This window comes from Hyla sarda, chromosome 6 (genome assembly GCF_029499605.1).
Source record: "Hyla sarda isolate aHylSar1 chromosome 6, aHylSar1.hap1, whole genome shotgun sequence".
NCBI classification, from domain to species: Eukaryota; Metazoa; Chordata; class Amphibia; order Anura; family Hylidae; genus Hyla; species Hyla sarda.
The window spans coordinates 193,872,884-193,891,241 of NC_079194.1; the positions used below are offsets into that span (position 1 = coordinate 193,872,884).

Genomic DNA, 18,358 nt, shown 5'->3' on the forward strand with positions numbered 1-18,358 from the left:
ATGAAATTATTTAATTTTATTTATTTCATACTAAATGTTATGTTAAAAGCCTAGACAAAAAATATATAGCTATATCTAACTATGAAAAGCAGTTTAACCCCAAAATGTTTTGCCTTAAAGGGATACTCTGCCCCTAGACATCTTATCCTCTATCCAAAGGATAGGGGATAAGATGTCTGATCGCAGGGGTCCTGCTGCTGGGGACCCCCGCAATCTCGGCTGCAGCACCCCAGACATCCATTGCACGGAGCTAACTTCGCTCCATGCTGGATGATTGGTGATGTGGGGAGGAAACTCGTAACGTCACGGCCACGCCTGCTCGTGACATCACGATCACGCCCCCTAAATACAAGTCCGTCTGTGACTGCCATCACGTCCCCTTCCATAGACTTGCATTGAGGGGGCATGGCCGTGATGGCACGAGGGGGCATGGTCATGTTGTCACTATCCTCCGACGCCGCGCCTACACTCTAAACAAACTCTGGATGCAGCAAGGAGATCCCAGTGGTTCCCAGCTGCGGGACCCCCGTGATATGACATCTTATCCCCTATACTTTGGATAGGGGATGAGATGTCTAGAGGTGGAGTACCCCTTTAGGGATCATTTTTTGTGTAGATTTGTACATTATTCTCAAAGTCCTTAAGCTTTTGTTTTGTCACCTACACACCCATAGAAATCTTTTTTTTTTCATTGCATCAACAATTGTACTGCCTAATTACATTACCATTTTTGTTTGTTTGTTACCCCACCCCCCGGAAAAAAAATTAAGATGTAAATATTTTAAATTGTGATTTTTTTTTCCGTCAAACATGTCTTTAGTTCATGTTCTGCTTCCAGGGTACACCCTGAAGCCGCCTCAGCACTGCTTCAGTCCAGTGGTGGTGGACATCTTGGATAGTAAGGACTCTTGGGAGGCTGTGCATAGTGTTCAACATATTTCCTGCATGACCTATAATGTGCCAATAAATTATGCCTTTCCAAAATATATTTTTTGCTAGCTTTTACAAAACTACAACTCCAAGCATGCCCAGACAGCCAAATGCTATTTGGGCATGCCTAGAGTTGTAGTTGCTAATTCAGCACTGAGGCTGCTTCCGAGTGTACCCTTGAAGCTACACATGCATATAGGAGGGAGAGAAGCAAAGGAAGGGAATGAATATTCATTAGCCGGGCTAACGTCACAGTGCCCAAAGGTAAACTCTTTACCCCGCCACTGCCACTTGTTCCTCATTATCATGTAAAAAAAAGGACAGTCTTATCTGGGACCAATCTGGCCATGCTTACGCTTATTTTAATCAGTGTCACCTACACTACCATCCAGTAACACTGGTTATTGTGGTTGACTTTGTTGACAGAATTCCTGTAAAAGGGTACTCCGCTCTAAACATCACATCGCCTATCCAAAGGATATTGGATAAGATTGTAGATCTTAGGGGTCCCCAGTGGTGTGGCCGGTGTGAGGTGAAATTTGCGTCCCGTGCAAAATTGTCGTAATCACGGATTTACGTGACATATAGCTTGCCCCGCCTTTTTTTCCCCAGGTTTAATATTTTGGCGCATAGCTTGACAAAAAGTGGAGCAGAATTGTCACTATTTGGAGCAAAAAAATGAAAAAGTGGCGTGAAAATTTTAAAACCATATATTAACCCCTTAAGGACCCAGCCATTTTACACCTCAGGACCCGGCCATTTTTTGCAATTCTGACCACTGTCACTTTAAACATTAATAACTCTGGAATGCTTTTAACTTTGCAATTTTCTAACTTTGAAGCTCTCTGCTTGTAAGGAAAATGGATATTCCAAATTAAAAAAATTTTTATTCACAAATACAATATGTCTATTTTATGTTATTCCCAAACAGGGTGCCTCCAGCTGTTGCAAAACTCCCAGCATGCCTAGACAGTCAACGGCTGTCTGGCAATACTGGGAGTTGTTGTTTTGCAACAGCTGGAGGCTCCATTTTGGAAAGAGTGGCGTACCAGGCGTTTTTCATTTTTATTGGGGAGGGAGGGGGGCTGTGTAGGGGTATGTGTATATGTAGTGTTTTTTACTTTTTATTTTATTTTGTGGTAGTGTAGTGTAGTGTTTTTAGGGTACAGTCACACGGGCGGGGAGTTACAGCGAGTTTGAGCTGCCGCGCAAAATTTGCTGCATCGCAAACTTGCAGCCCGATACTCACTGTAAGCCCCCTGCCCATGTGAATGTACCCTGTAAATTCACAGGGGGGGGACCTCCAGCTATTGCAAAACTACTACTCCCAGCATGCCTGAGAATGTTTGGGAGTTGTGGTTTTGCAACAGCTGGAGGCACACGGGTTGGGAAACACAGAGTTAGGAAACAATGTTTCCCAACCAGTGTGCCTCCAGCTGTTGCAAAACCACAACTCCCAAACATTCTCAGGCATGCTGGGAGTAGTAGTTCGGCAATATCTTTAGAGCCAGATGTTGCCGAACTACAACTCCCAGCATGCTTGGAGTTGTAGTTTTGCAACATCTGGAGGACTACAGTTTGCAGACCACTAATACAGTGGTTCCCAATCTGTGCCCTTCCAGATGTTGCAAAACTACAACTCCCAGTATGCCAAAACTGTCCAGGCATGCTGGGAGTTGTAGTTCTGCAACATCTGAAGGGCCAGATGTTACAGAACTACAACTCCCAGCATGCCTAGACAGTAAGGGCATGCTGAGGATGTGTAGTTTTGCAACATCTGGAAGGGCACAGTGGTCTCCAAACTGTGGACCTCCAGATGTTGCAAAACTGCAACTCCCAGCATGCCCAGACGCCAAGGGCTGTCTGGGCATGCTGGGAGTTGTAGTTTACAGGGTCCTATTACAGCAATGCATGTCGCTTTACGGCGACGTGCATTGCTGTAAAGGGCCCGACCGCAGCTGAAGATCTACTCACCTGTCGCCGCCGCCGCCATCTTCATCGTCTGGATCCGGGTCTTCAGGGACGAGGTAAGTACCGGGGCCGGTCCCCCTCCGGTCTTCCTCCCGTCCTCTCCAGACTTTCAGGGGCCGGGCAGGACGGGAGGAAGTAACCGCCCTCCCCCCTGCGATTGGTCGGTTAACTAACCGACAGATCGCAGGGAATAGGAGGAGGTGGCAGGCTTGCCACCTCGCTCTGATACTTCAGCATGGTCCTGGCTGTCTGTGACAGCTGGGATCATGCGAAATTACCGGGTGGTCGGGTCCCAGAGACCCGATCAGCCCGGTATCGCCGCAGATCGCAAGGGCGATTTCCCTTGCGATTTGCGGCGATCGCCGACATGGGGGGCCTACATGGCCCCCCTCGGCATTTGCCCTGGATGCCTGCTGAAGGATTTCAGTAGGCATCCGGTTCCGATCTCTGCCCGGCGAGCGGCAGAGACCGGAAAACGCCATGACGTATGCATACGTCATGTGTCCTTAAGACCCAGGGTGTGATGACGTATGCATACGTCATGGGTCCTGAAGAGGTTAAAAAAAGGGGGGCTTTGAGAATCCCAAGTAAATTAATAATTAACGTAAATGAAAAAACCTGCAGAAAAATACATCAATCTTTGAATATGCCTGCCATAATATTTTGCAGACCCCCCATTTCCAAATGTTGCGTGGGGACTCTCAGCTAGCCTAGCCTACTTCACCCATACTCCTTGTAAGCACCATATTACCAATACAGCCCTGATTTATGACCCTAAAGTTAACATTGAAAGTGGTATAACATCGTTTACAAATTCATGATTTTTGCTTTCTCCACATGTAATAAATACATCCTCCACCTTACTTAACTGACACAATAGTGATGTCATAGTAGTTACCTACCGGAAACTCTGTTGTGGTGTCACTTGTGATGTCATCATTCTTTATTTATAATAGTTCTGAAGCCACTGCACACTGCATTTTTGATATTGCAGTGGCTTATTTTTCCAGCTATTAAACTGGAGTTCACCTGAGGTCCACTTGATCCACAAACTGAAACACTATTGTGCAATAAGAAGCATATCCAATGGAAGAACAACAGAGGGCCAGAACTATGCATCTGTGCCTTTATTATCACCTGCTAATATGATAAAAGTACGATGATATCCATAGACCACCAACTTTCTGGTTCACTCGAAAACCTCTCACTGCTATAGAAACATAGAATGTGTTGGTAGATAAGAACCATTTGTCCATTTGTCCCATACTATACTATATACTGAAATATATATATATATATATATATATATATATATATATATATATATATATATATATATACATACATGCATATATGGATGTATATGTCATGGCCGTAAATGTTGGCACCCCTGAAATTTTTCTATAAAATGAAGTATTTCTCACAGAAAGGGATTGTAGTAACACATGTTTTGCTACACACGTTTATTCCCTTTGTGTGTAATGGAACTAAACCAAAAAAGGGAGGAAAAAAAGCAAATTGGACATAATGTCACACCAAACTCCAAAAATGGGCTGGACAAAATTATTGCCACCCTTTCAAAATTGTGGATAAATAAGATTGTTTTAAGCATGTGATGCTCCTGTAAACTCATTTGGGGCAAGTAACAGGTGTGGGCAATATAAAAATCACACCTGAAAGCAGATAAAAAGGAGAGAAGTTCACTTAGTCTTTGCATTGTGCGTCTGTGTGTGTCACACTAAGCATGGACAGCAGAAAGAGGACTTGAGAACCAAAATTGTGGAAAAATATAAACAATCTCAAGGTTACAAGTCCATCTCCAGAGATCTAGATTTGCCTTTGTCCACAGTGCACAACATTATCAAAAAGTTTGCAACCCATGGCACTTTAGCTAATCTCCTTGGGCGTGGACGGAAGAGAAAAATTGATGAAAGGTGTCAACGCAGGATAGTCCGGATGGTGGATAAGCAGCCCCAAACGAGCATCAGTGTCAGCGCAAACTATCCATCAACTTTTAAATGAAATGAAACGCTATGGCAGGAGACCCAGGAGGACCCCACTGCTGACACAGAGACATAAAAAAAAGCTAGACTACATTTTGCCAAAATTAACTTGAGTAAGCAAAAATCCTTCTGGGAAACATCTTGTGGACAGATGAGACCAAGATAGAGCTTTTTGGTAAAGCACATCATTCTACTGTTTACTGAAAACAGAATGAGGCCTACAAAGAAAAGAACACAGTACCTACAGTGAAATATGGTGGAGGTTCAATGATGTTTTGGGCTTGTTTTGCTGCCTCTGGCACTGGGTGCCTTCTATGTGTGCAATGCATCATGAAATCTGAGGATTACCAACAGATTTTTGGGTCGCACTGTGCAGCCCACTGTCAGAAAGCTGGGTTTGTGTCTGAGATCTTTGGTCTTTCAGCAGGACAATGACTCCCCAAATATACGTGAAAAAACACCCAGAAATGGATGTCAACAAAGCGCTGGAGAGTTCTGAAGTGGCCAGCAATGAGTCCAGATCTAAATCCCATTGAACACCTGTGGAGAGATCTTAAACTTACTGTTGGGAAAAGGCGCCCTTCCAATAAGAGAGACTTGGAGCAGTTTGCAAAGGAAGAGTGGTATAACAAAAAGAACACAAATGTTTGTGGATCAAGAAATATTTTATATAGTACAAAAAGCATAAAAAACTAGATAATAAAATCACAAATACAGTGATAATAGTCATTGTGCATCAAGACTAGGAGCGGTGGCTAAGATAAAAAATGTATAGTACATAATATAGGGAAAGACATGTTATGATCCATCCTCAGATTGTGGCGTATAGCCCACAAGTGTATAGTGGAAAATACCCACAAGAAAGAGTAACATGAATTACAAAATTACAATAGGAATAAAATGCATTTATCAAAAATTAGAAAGCTACATATAAATCCCCAGTGGGAAACATGACCTACTTAGCCACACACTGAACCCGACATTTCGCTCACTGCTTCATCCGGTGCAAGATCACACATTTCAGGGGTGCCAACATTTACGGCCATGACTGTATATACATATATATAAATATATATATATATATATATATATATATATATATATATAAATATATATATATATATATATTTAGTATACTGAATACTTGTCCCTATCTTTTATGAAGGATAGCCTTATGCCTATCCCATGCATACTTAACCCCTTCCCGACCTATGACATACCTGTACGTCATGGGTGGCAAGGTGTTCCCGACCCATGACATACAGGTACGTCATGGACATTACTGCCGCTACTCGCGGCATCCCGCAGCGCCCGGTAAGATGATAGCCAGCCATCTTACCGTGCGACCACGGGGGGTTTCGTCCCCCACCCCCCCAGCGATCGCTGCTATCAGCTGGTCAAATCTGACTAGCTGATAGCAGCGTTTCGCTATCAGAATACTTAGCAGCGCGGTGTGTGAGTCCCGATCATGGGGATTGGGACACACACCGCTCTGCTAAGTGTCCCTGACCCGTCCCCCGGCGTCACTTACCCGTCGGAGCGGTGTCCCGAGCGGTCCCGGCGTCCTCCATGCGGTCCTGGCTGCGCTGCGTCCCGGAGGTGAGTTTCCGGCAGCAGTGCAGCATCTTCATTGGCAGCAGTGAGATCGCCGTAAAGCGATCTCACTGCTGCCTCTGAGAGTTTCAAAACTGCAACTCCCAGCATGCCCAGACAGCCTTTGGCTTTCTGGGCATGCTGGGAGTTGTAGTTTTGCAACATCTGGAGGTCCACAGTTTGGAGACCACTGTATAATGGTCTCCAATCTGTGCTCTTCCAGATGTTGCAAAACTACAAATCTCAGCATGCTCAGTCTGTCCAGGCATGCTGGGAGTTGTAGTTCTCTAACATCTGGAAGAGCACAGATTGGAGACCATTATACAGTGGTCTCCAAACTGTGGACCTCCAGATGTTGCAAAACTACAACTCCCAGCATGCCCAGACTGCCCAGGCATGCTGGAAGTTGTAGTTCAGCAACATCTGATCCTTCATATATTGCCGAACTACAACTTCCAGCATGCCTTGGCAGTCTGGGCATGCTGGGAGTTGTAGTTTTGCAACATCTGGAGGCACACTAGTTGGGAAACATTGTCCGTTTCCTACCTCAGTGCCTCCAGCTGTTGCAATTGTTGCAAAACTATAACTCCCAGCATGCACTGACAGACCATGCATGCTGGGAGTTGTAGTTTTGCAACAGCTGGAGGCACACTGGTTTGGAAACACTAAGTTTGGTTGCAAAACACTTGAAAGTTTATTACTTAACTTAGTGTTTCCAAACCAGTGTTCCTCCAGCTGTTGCAAAACTACAACTCCCAGCATGCACGGACAGCCAAAGGGCATGCTCGGAGTTTGCAACAGCTGGATGTTTGCCCCCTCCCCCCAATGTGAATGTACAGGGTACACTCACATGGGCGGAGGTTTACAGTGAGTGCTGCAAGTTTGAGATGGCGCAAATTTTGCGCTGCAGCTCAAACTTCCAGCGGCAAACTTGCTGTGAACCTCTGCCCATGTGACTGTACCCTAAAAACACTACACTACACTGACACTAACCTAAAATAAAAAGTAAAAAACACTACATATACACATACCCCTACACAGCCCCCCTCCCCCAAAAAAATGAAAAACGTCTGGTACGCTACTGTTTCCAAAACGGAGCCTCCAGCTGTTGCAAAATAATAACTCCCAGTATTGCCGGACAGCCATTGACTGTCCAGGCATGCTGGGAGTTTTGTAACAGCTGGAGGCACCCTGTTTGAGAATCACTGGCGTAGAATACCCCTATGTCCACCCCTATGCAAATCCCTAATTCAGGCCTCAAATGCGCATGGCGCTCTCTCACTTTGGAGCCCTGTCGTATTTCAGGGCAACAGTTTTGGGACACATATGGGGTATCGCCGTACTCGGGAGAAATTGCCTTACAAATTTTGGGGGGCTTTTTCTTCTTTAACCCCTTATGAAAAGGTGAAGTTGGGGTCTACACCAGCATGTTAGTGTAAAAAAATAAATTTTTTACACTGACATGCTGGTGTTGCCCTATACTTTTCATTTTCACAAGAGGTAAAAGGGAAAAAAGACCCTCTAAATTTGTAACGCAATTTCTCCTGAGTACGGAGATACCCCATATGTGGGCGCAAAGTGCTCTGGGGGCGCACAACAAGGCCCAGAAGGGAGAGTGCACCATGTACATTTGAGGCGATTTGCACAGGGGTGGCTGATTGTTACAGCAGTTCTGACAAACGCAAAACAATAAATATCCATATGTGACCCCATTTTGGAAACTACACCCCTCACGGAATGTAATAAGGGGTGCAGTGAGCATTTACACCCCACTGGTGTATGACAGATTTTTGGAACAGTGGTCTGTGAAAATGAAAAATAAAATTTTTGATTTGCACAGTCCACCGTTTCAAATATCTGTCAAACGCCAGTGGGGTGTAAATGCTCACTGCACCCCTTATTACATTCCATGAGGGGTATAGTTTCCAAAATGGGGTCACATGTGGGGGGGTCCACTGTTCTGGCACCATAGGGGCTTCCTAAATGGGACATGCCCCCCAAAAACCCTTTCAGAAAAACTCACTCTCCAAAATCCCATTGTCGCTCCTTCCCTTCTGAGCCCTCTACTGCGCCCACCGAACATTTTACATACGCATATGAGGTATTTCCTTACTCGAGAGAAATTGGGTTACAAATTTTAGGGTGATTTCTCTCCTTTTACCCCTTGTAAAAATTAAAAAATTGGGTCTACAAGAAAATGCGAGTGTAAAAAATGAAGATTTAGAATTTTCTCCTTCACTTTGCTGCTATTCCTGTGAAACACCTAAAGGGTTAAAACACTTACTGAATGTCATTTTGAATACTTTGGGGGGTGCAGTTTTTATAATGGGGTCATTTATGGGGTATTTCTAATATGAAGATCCTTAAAATCCACTTCCAACCTGAACTGGGCCCTGAAAAATTAAGATTTTGAAAATCTTGAGAAAAATTGGAAAATTGCTGCGGAACTTTGAAGCCCTCTGATGTCTTCCAAAAGTAAAAACTTGTCAATTTTTTAATGCAAACACAAAGTAGACATATTGTATATGTGAATCAATATGTAATTTATTTGGAATATCCATTTTCCTTTCAAGCAGAGACTTTCAAAGTTAGAAAAATGCTAAATTTTCAAAATTTTCCTGAAATTTTTAGATTTTTTACCAAGAAAGGATACAAATATCAGTGAAATTTTACCGATAAAATAAAGTAGAATATGTCACGAAAAAACAATCTCGGAATCAGAATGATAAGTAAAAGCATTCCAAAGTTATTAATGTTTAAAGTGACAGTGGTCAGATTTTCAAAAAATGCCCAGGTCATGAAGGTGAAAATGGGCTGGGTCATGAAGGGGTTAAAGGGGTATTCCAGGCAAAAACTTTTTTTTTTTTATATATATATATATCAACTGGTTTCGGAAAGTTAAACAGATTTGTAAATTACTTCTATTAAAAAAATCTTAATCCTTCCAATAGTTATTAGCTTCTGAAGTTTTCTGTCTAACTGCTCAATGATGATGTCATGTCGGAGCTGTGCATGATGGGAGAATATCCCCATAGGAACTGCACAGCTCCCGGGATGTGATATCATCATTGAGCAGTTAGACAGGAAACAACAACTCAACTTCAGAAGATTTTTTAATAGAAGTAATTTACAAATCTGTTTAACTTTCCAGTTGATATATATAAAAAAGTTTTGGCCTGGAATACCCCTTTAAACTCCTTCACTGTATTTGCAGCGACCACTTCTGCAGGAAGGCTATTCCATGCACCCACTACTCTCTCAGTAAAGTAATACTTCCTGATATTACTTTTAAAACTTTGTGCCTTTAATTTAAAACTATGTCCTCTAACTAACTCCTTGTGGTAGTTTTTCTTCTTTTAAATATAGTCTCCTCCTTTACCGTCTTGATTCCCTTTATGTATTTAAAAGTCTCTATCATATCCCCTCTGTCTTTTCCTTCTTCCAAGCTATACATGTTAAGGTCCTTTAACCTCCTGCGCGGTAATCCCGAGCGTGACTCAGGGTTAATTTTCCCTGCCAGGATAGGTAACCCTGAGTCACGCTCAGGGTAGAATTGCAGAGTTGCCGGCCGGGCTGCACGATATATCGCAAAAGCAATGCGATATAGCGATGCGGCCCCCCGGGAAAACATGCGATTATCTGCTCTGGTCTGCCCCCGTGGCAGGGGCCGGCCAGAGCAGGTAAAGGAAATTACTAAAAGTCAGTGTTTCCCTACGAGGGGGCCTCCAGCTGTTGCAAAACTACAACTCTCAGCATGCCTGAACAGCCAAAGGCTGTCCGAGCATGTTGGGAGTAGTAATTTCACAACAGCTGGAGGCACCCTGTTAGAAAAACACTGAGCTAAGTGTAAAAGGAAAAAGGAGTAAAATTTAAAAAAAACTTTTGCTTACCTAATCCCGGTCCCTGCAGATGTCGTTCCCCTCCGTGCGCTCTGGTCCCTGCTCTCTTTACTATTCATCTTCTAGGACCTTTCCCTTTTCAGCCAATCACAGGCCGCAGTGGTGTAAAGCCTGTGATTGGCTGAAGGGGAAAGGGCTTGTTCTGCAGCAAATACACTAGGTTTGAAATCTGCCCGGCAAACCCAGTGTATGCTGCTGCAGGACAAGACAAGGTGAGAAGGGGGGGGGGATATTTGTGACAGAGGGGGCGGGGGGGTAATGTGACAGGGGGGGATGTGACAGGGGGGGAGGGGAATGTGACATGAAGGGGGGGGGGATGTGACAAGGGGGGGGATGTGACAGGGGGAGGGGAATGAAACATGAAGGTGGGAGAATGTGACAAGGGGGGAATGTGACAAGGAGGGGGGAGAATGTGACAAGGAGGGGGGGGAATGTGACAAGGAGGGGGGAGAATGTGACAAGGAGGGGGGGGGAATGTGACAAGGAGGGGGGAGAATGTGACAGGGGGGATGTGACAAGGGGGAGGGGGAATGTGACAAGGGAGGGGGAATGTGACGGGGGAGATGTGAAATGGGCGGGGGGAGATGTGAAATTCAGTGCAAAAAATTGTACCACTTTTGGCACAAATTTCCAGACAGAATCATACCGCCAGGGAGGTTAACCTTTCCTGGTAAGTTTTATCTGGCAATCCATGTACACGTTTAGTAGCTCTTCTCTGAATTCTCTCTAGAGTCCTTATCCTTCTGGAGATACGGCCTCCAGTACTGAGCACAAAACTCCATTGCCATATCAATCCATTTAGTAATTGTAAAATCCATTAGTAATTGTAACAAGGGGGAGATTTATCAAAACCTGTCCAGAGGAAAAGTTGCTGAGTTGCCCATAGCAACCAATTAGATTGCTTCTTTCACTTTTCAGAGGCCTTTTCAAAAATGAAAGAAGCGATCTGATTGGTTGCTATGGGCAACTCAGCAACTTTTCCTTTGGACAGGTTTTGATAAATCTCACCCATTATGTGATTTAAGACCAATTAGAAGCTTATATTTTTATGGGCTGCAGTAGACCGCCATTGGCTGTAGGACAATGCACAGCTTACATGAATTACAAGAACATGAAATGACTTTGTTTGCTATATACAAATGTAGAGATCTATGTTGTGGTTTTCTGAACCTATGGAAGGAGATTTATCAAGCTCTGTAGTAGATATTTTTAGCTCACGTGCGACTTTTCTATACATGCTGCAACTTTTTTATTTTTGCTTATTCCAAAGCACATTTCTGAAATCTGCTCGTAGTATTTTTTTATTTATTTTTTTACTTTGCAGTGGCCATGTATTTATCAAATGCGATAGCCGCTATTTATAAAGAAAAAAAGTTGCATCTCCATTTAAAAGTTGCATATGTATTCCAGGTCCAACCTGGCTTACAGAAAGTGCATACATCTGCAGAAAAGGACATTAACACCCACTTTAACAACTGTTCTTGTTCTGCATCATGAAACTAAGCTACTACATTAATGTTAATGTTAATTATAGAAAAAAATGAATTATATAACTAATAAGGACACGTACATGCTGGCGTATGCACTAAATTTTAAAATTAATGTTGTGTTAAAATAGAATAAAATAGAATTTTACAGACTACGTAAATAACCCATATGTGGCTCTAAAATTTTTCCTTAAAAAAACAGAAACATCCATAGTAACCTGATGCGGTACGCCCCCCCCCCCCCCCTCCCCATCAGTCTCTAGCAACGCTATTGGTAATAAAGGGTAAATAAAGAACTTTTGGCTATTAACATAAGAGAAAACTTTTCTGCTTTAAAAAATGCTTTTGTAAGCGGGTTTGCCAGTTTTTGCTTCCGTGTGATTTATTTATCAAGGTCGTGCAATTTGATAAATAGGTCGCATGTAAGCAAAAGTAAGTTAAAAAAAATTGTCATATAAAAGCCATACGTTTGAAAAGAATGATAAATCTCCTTCACGGTAAATATGTATTTTGCTGTCTAGAAAAAAAAAAAGAAAAAAAACAGCATGGGTTGCAGTTCTTAGACTAGTTCTAAAGCTACTGCATTCTGAGGACTGGTTGGAGCCCTGACCATCAAACTAAAACAAGACAGATGAGCCATCAGCAGTAATAGTGGGGCTACCTCCATAACACTGCAGAGGTTATTCAGTGTTTCATCTCCACCTATGCATATCTCCTAACGTTATTCCATATAGCAGGATATTTTAGTTGCACTATATGCATAGGTTCAAACTCTTTGCAGCCTGAAGAATAGTCTTGAAAAAAAAAAAAACAAATGGAAATGTTGGGAGGTATACAAATAATATCCTTCAAAGGGGATGAACAGACTATGGAAAATATTATAGAAAGCTTACATCTTTAAAGGGATACTGCACCCAGAATTAACTTTTCCCCTATCCCCAATTCTATGGAGTGCGTGCTGGCTAGAGGTAGATGACAAACACTCCTGACAGAGCGGGATTGGTGTCCATTCAGGAGATCGCAGGGAGCACCAGCAATCAGACCCCCATGATCAGCTACTTAACCTCTTTAGGGCATATTCATACGTACAGTATCCTGCACATATTTGATGCTGCAGATTCAAAGCTTTGTTCAGTCATTTAGTTTACATTGAAATCTAGAGCATAAAAAACTGCAGCTTTAAATCCTGCAGGATCCTGTACGTGTGACTATACCCTTAAGCAGTATGCAAAGATGTCTTTCAGTATTTACAGAATGTCTTATTTATAAGACCTTTCTCTCCTTATTAGTATGTATTGTTGTCTTCTGCTTCAGACTGTTAGTTTTATTTAACCTTGATGTACAACTATGTCAATGCAAATATATAGAGAATTTAATTATTCTGCTCAAATAATTTCCAGAGATTGTGTTTTCTACCTAATCAACAAAGAGATTTTTGTTCTGCTTTGTGTCTAGTCCTCAAGATAAATTACTTTGCTTACTTTCCCTAATTGTGTTATGAAGCATCTTCTCAAGGTAAATTCTTTGTGCTTCATGTTGGCGGCGACAAGTAAAACAGCTGTTAAAAAGAGGGGTTTTATTACTTTGAATGTTGTTGTGTTTGCGTTTTTTTGTTTTTCTGTTTAGCTTATTATTATTTACTGTAGCTTTATGTTTTTGGAACTTTTAAATGTCAATTTCGATGATGTTAGATCTCAGTAGATCACACCAGCATAAAGAACCAAAGATGGAAACAGAATTGGAAACAAAATAAAGCAGTAAAACAGGTTGCCTGGTTTAAAAAAAAAATAAAATGGGGGAAATTTCGACCTGGTTCACACTATGGAGTTTCCTCTTACACCAGCCTTTCATTGATTTTAATGGGATTCTGCTGTCTAGTTCAGGCGTAGGAAGTTTTCCAGCAGGACTTCCAAGAAAGAATTTGATTCCACCTAAAGAATGATTTTACCCAAAAAAATGAAACGTACCCCTGCAGTGTTATTACTGATTAGTGAGGACAGGACTTTTACTCTACTTACTTCTATGTTTACTCTTGTCCTGTCTATCAGATTGCAGCATGAAAACAGAGAGGAGGGGGTTACAGAGCAGCCTTTATTCATTGGTTCAAGAGACTCAGCACAGCAGACTCAGGAAGGAAGTGAATGCATGGTGAGTGAAGCCAAGCTCAGGGCTTGCTTCAGATATTTTGAGAAGTAGATGTCAGAATGAGTGAGCAGCAGAACAGAGGTATTTTGAGACCAATACAGAAGCTAGACACATAAAAAAGACATGTAAGACATGTAAGCATTATTTTTTTCTGTGATATCACAGGTACTCTTTAAGTACTATAATTTGTTGATAAAGGGGTACTCCGGTGGAAAACTTTTTTTTCTTTAAATTAACTGGTGCCAGAAAGTTGAACAGATTTGTAAATCACTTCTATTAAAAAATCTTAATCCTTCCAGTACTTATTTGCTGCTGAATACTACAGAGGAAATTATTTTCTTTTTGGAATACAGAGCTCTCTGCTGACATATCTGTCCATTTTAGGAACTGTCCAGAGCAGCATATGTTTGCTATGAGGAATTTCTCCTACTCTGGACAGTTCTTAAAATGGACAGATATATCAGCAGAGAGCACTGTGCTCGTGATTCAGCAGAGAGCTCTGTGTTCCAAAAAGAAAAGAAGTAATAGAAGTAATTTACAAATCTGTATAACTTTCTGCCACCAGTTGATTTAAAAAAAATAAAATAAAAAAAGTTTTCCACCGGATTACCCCTTTAATAATATAACAAAATATGCTTTTTTCACTGAATGAAAACAACACTTTAAATTGATACTAAAGTTTCTATTTTAAGTTATTGTATTACTTATATTATTATTACTATTCTAATCTTTATATTATAAAAAAAAATGGAAATCATTTTCATTTCAAATAATATATATTTAAAAAAAAAACTATCATTTTTTTTTTCCCCTCTGGCTATAAAATACAGCTCTTAAATATTACATGACCACTATTTATCACATATGAACATGTATACACTTTGGCTTTGTTTTAATTTAATTGAAGAACTTGTAGCATTGGCTAACATGCCGCTATAACATGTAATAAAAATTTGCATTGTTATGTTGTCATTGCAAAATTTACTGATTTGTTTATTTGGCCTTATAGGATCGTTCTAGTGCATTTTAATAAGTGTATATAATTTAACAATCAAACATATTTTATTTTTATTTTACTGCAGGCCACAATAGACCTGTAAAATAAAAATGATATTGCTTTATATAAAACATTCTCATTGGAATAGAAATTTCTGCTTTTTTTCCCTCCCCGTCTACAGGGCCATTTTAATGAGCAATATTCATATTCTCTGTTATATTGGAAAAGCATTTTTAATTTGAGCTAAATGTATTTTAGTATTATGGAATGTTGTTCTCCAGTGCTGAAATCACTTTTCTTTGTATTTCAAAGCGCAGCGTTTTAGACTTATTATGTCTTTATTATCTGTACTTACACTACTTAATCTTAATGACGATACCAAGATCTTCAAAACAATGTAGGAACATTTCCAGTATTGTCAAAAGTAAATTTCTGCTTTTATATTTCTTAAAATACCGTCCTAGGAATTTGAGCTTGTACACGGCGTATTTTGTAGCAATTATATTGTTATGGATAAAGATTACCTTGGCTAATAATGAAAGTTGCTTTGTGTTTTATGTTTCATTTTAATGGATCAACATTACAGGGTATCCTAGTGAATAAGCTTTTCAGACTTCAGAGGTCTCTTCATCTGCTGTAATAATATGGAACATATGTTATCTTGTATCTGAATAAAATAAATAGAGATTATATTTCAAAGACTCATGCCAACAAAACGAGTGGATGAAAGCAATGCTGTAAGTATAATATTAAGGTAAAATGTATGGCCTAGGCTTTAATTCCTTATTTTATTCCATGCTCAAAATAGCATTTCCACTCAGATAGTATGTAAACTTTATGATAAGGCCTCATGAAGATGCTCATTTTATAATACACATTGTCATATTACAATGTAAGTCAAAATATTACAATGCACATTAACATGTTACAATACACATGGTCATATTACAATACATAAGATCACATTACAATGTACCTGGTCATATAAGGCTGAGTTCACATATGTTCGGCATCCGGCATAGGTGAACTCATCTTAAATCTCGACGCAACTGATGCTGCAACTGATGGGTTCCAATTTTGACACCAGATGGTTGGAAACACTGGACAGCACAGCTTGTTGCATTCCCCTGTCTGGTGCTGTCCGCCGTTTCCAACCATCTGGTGTCAAAATTGGAACGCTGGATGATTGTGAACTCTCCAATTAAAATAAATGGGATCAGTTCTAGCATCAGTTTCCCTCTGGTGCACGCTAGAGGGAAACTTCGCCAGATGCCTGATATATGTGAACCCAGCCTTATAATGTATGTGGACATATTACAATATTCAAGATCATGTTAAAAATGCATTTCTTCATATTACAATTCTTGTAGTCATATCACAATGTGTGTGGTTGTAAGGTGTGCCCAGAGCAAAACTATATGCTAGACTTGTCCATTTTTGTGTACTTCTCCTACAGGTACGGGAAGATGTGATGAGTTTAGACACTGCGATGGTCTACACCTATATTTGAGGTACTTCCCACAAGTTGTGTACATCATGCTGCTTCTTACAGTGTGTGAAATGCATGTTTATTCTTTCTTTAAGAGTATGTGCATAAAAGCATTTATCCAGCACTTCTGTCCACATAGTTAGTCTATGGGGGAGATTTATCAAAACCTGTCCAGAAGAAAAGTTGCCCAGTTGCCCATAGCAACCAATCAGCTTGCTTCTTTCATTTCTAACAAGGCCTCTGCAAAATGAAAGAAGCAATCTGATTGGTTGCTATGGGCAACTGGGTAACTTTTCCTTTGCACAGGTTTTGATAAATCTTCCCCTATGTGTGGACTGGCGGGGAGCTCCACTGCCCACATAATGTGTAAATCAGAAGAGGATGTCTATCATTGAATGGTGTTAAAAGTTGTTCTTTATTTTTTATGATTTAAAAGCATTTATACAGTACAGAAAAGTTTTACAGTGCTTGACGGGTTTCTATCTGTTTAAAAAGAGAAGTTTGTTTTAGTAGACTCCCACTAAACAGGTGCCTAAGTACAAAAGATAATTCAATTCCAATAAAGAGCAAAAGCTCTAGGGAAAAACTACCTTAAAAACATAACTGTCAATGTAAATGTTGGTAAAAAAATTTTTTGACATGACTGTAACAAGTAAAAAACAAAAAAAAACAGTATTGCTGCGCTGTGATAATCCAAATGCCACGTAAAGCTGTGGTTAATTATCCACAATGTGATTTATATAGTCAGTCCGTTGAAAGCTGCAGACCTCCAAACAGTGCAGTTGCTACAATAGTGCTAAAACCTAAACTGTATGCCCCCTTTTAAAGGGGTACTCCCCTGGAAAACATTTATCTTTAAATCAACTGGTGCCAGAAAGTTAAATAGATTTGTAAATTACTTCTATTGGGGACAGAGGGTTTTTCCGTTTTTGCAATTTGTTTTTTTTCCTCCTTGCCTTTTAAAAATCATAACTCTTCCAATTTTGCACCTTAAAATCCATATGATGGCTTATTGATGCCATCAATTTTACTTTGTAATGACAACAGTCATTTTACCCAAAAATCTATGGCAAAACCGAAAAAAAAAATCATTGTGCGACAAAATTGAAGAAATAATGCAATTTTGTAGCATTTGGGAGCTTCCGTTTCTACGCAGTACATTTTTCGATAAATGATACCCTACTTACATAGGTTTGATTTTGTCGTACTTCTGGAAAAAAGCATAACTACATGCAGGAAAATGTATAAGTTTAAAATTGTGCTGTGATCTGAAGTTTTTAGCGGTACCATTTTTGTATTGATCAGACTTTTTGATCGCTTTTTATAAATTTTTTCATGATATAAAAAGTGACCAAAAAGGGGGGCGTGGCCTGACGCGCTGGCGACCGGCAGCATCTAGCGTGAGCTCCCGCCAGGGCCGACGAAAAAAGGGCTATAATACTGCCGATGGGAGGCAGACAAAGGCGCAAACACAAGAGGACACCTCACCCGCAAGTGCCGATCCTTGCTCCTCTCATTTCCTCCTACTTCAAGCCGCGGTCTGCAGCGGAGGCGCCGGAGACCCGAACGAGGCCTACGTCTCCTCACTCAGCCTCGCACCTATCAGTCCCGCGGGCGCCTCTGCCTGAGAGAGAGCGCTGCGCCACGGCAGCGGGATCCTCACTGCTCCCCAGTGACTCATCGGAGGCTCCGTTGACCGGCACTAAACAGAAGAGGAGCGAAGTAAGTGCTCGGCCCCCTGACCTAGATCCCGATCTCCACACGGTGCCCGCACACGCATTGGAGCTCTCCCTGCTAGAGATGGCGGCATCCTCTCCCTCTCAGGGACCTGTCCCCTCCCTGCA

General features: G+C 41.2%; 1 long non-coding RNA gene across 1 annotated transcript in view; it reads left to right on the forward strand.

The window, feature by feature from the left end:
* Positions 1–10,570: 10,570 nt before the first annotated feature.
* The window catches only part of LOC130277672 (uncharacterized), a 37,003-nt gene continuing 29,215 nt past the window's right edge, over positions 10,571–18,358 (forward strand). Inside the window, exons 1-4 of the long non-coding RNA XR_008845520.1 lie at positions 10,571–10,608; positions 13,932–14,031; positions 15,612–15,762; positions 16,482–16,536. This is a non-coding gene — a long non-coding RNA (uncharacterized LOC130277672). The remainder of the gene's footprint in view (positions 10,609–13,931; positions 14,032–15,611; positions 15,763–16,481; positions 16,537–18,358) is intronic.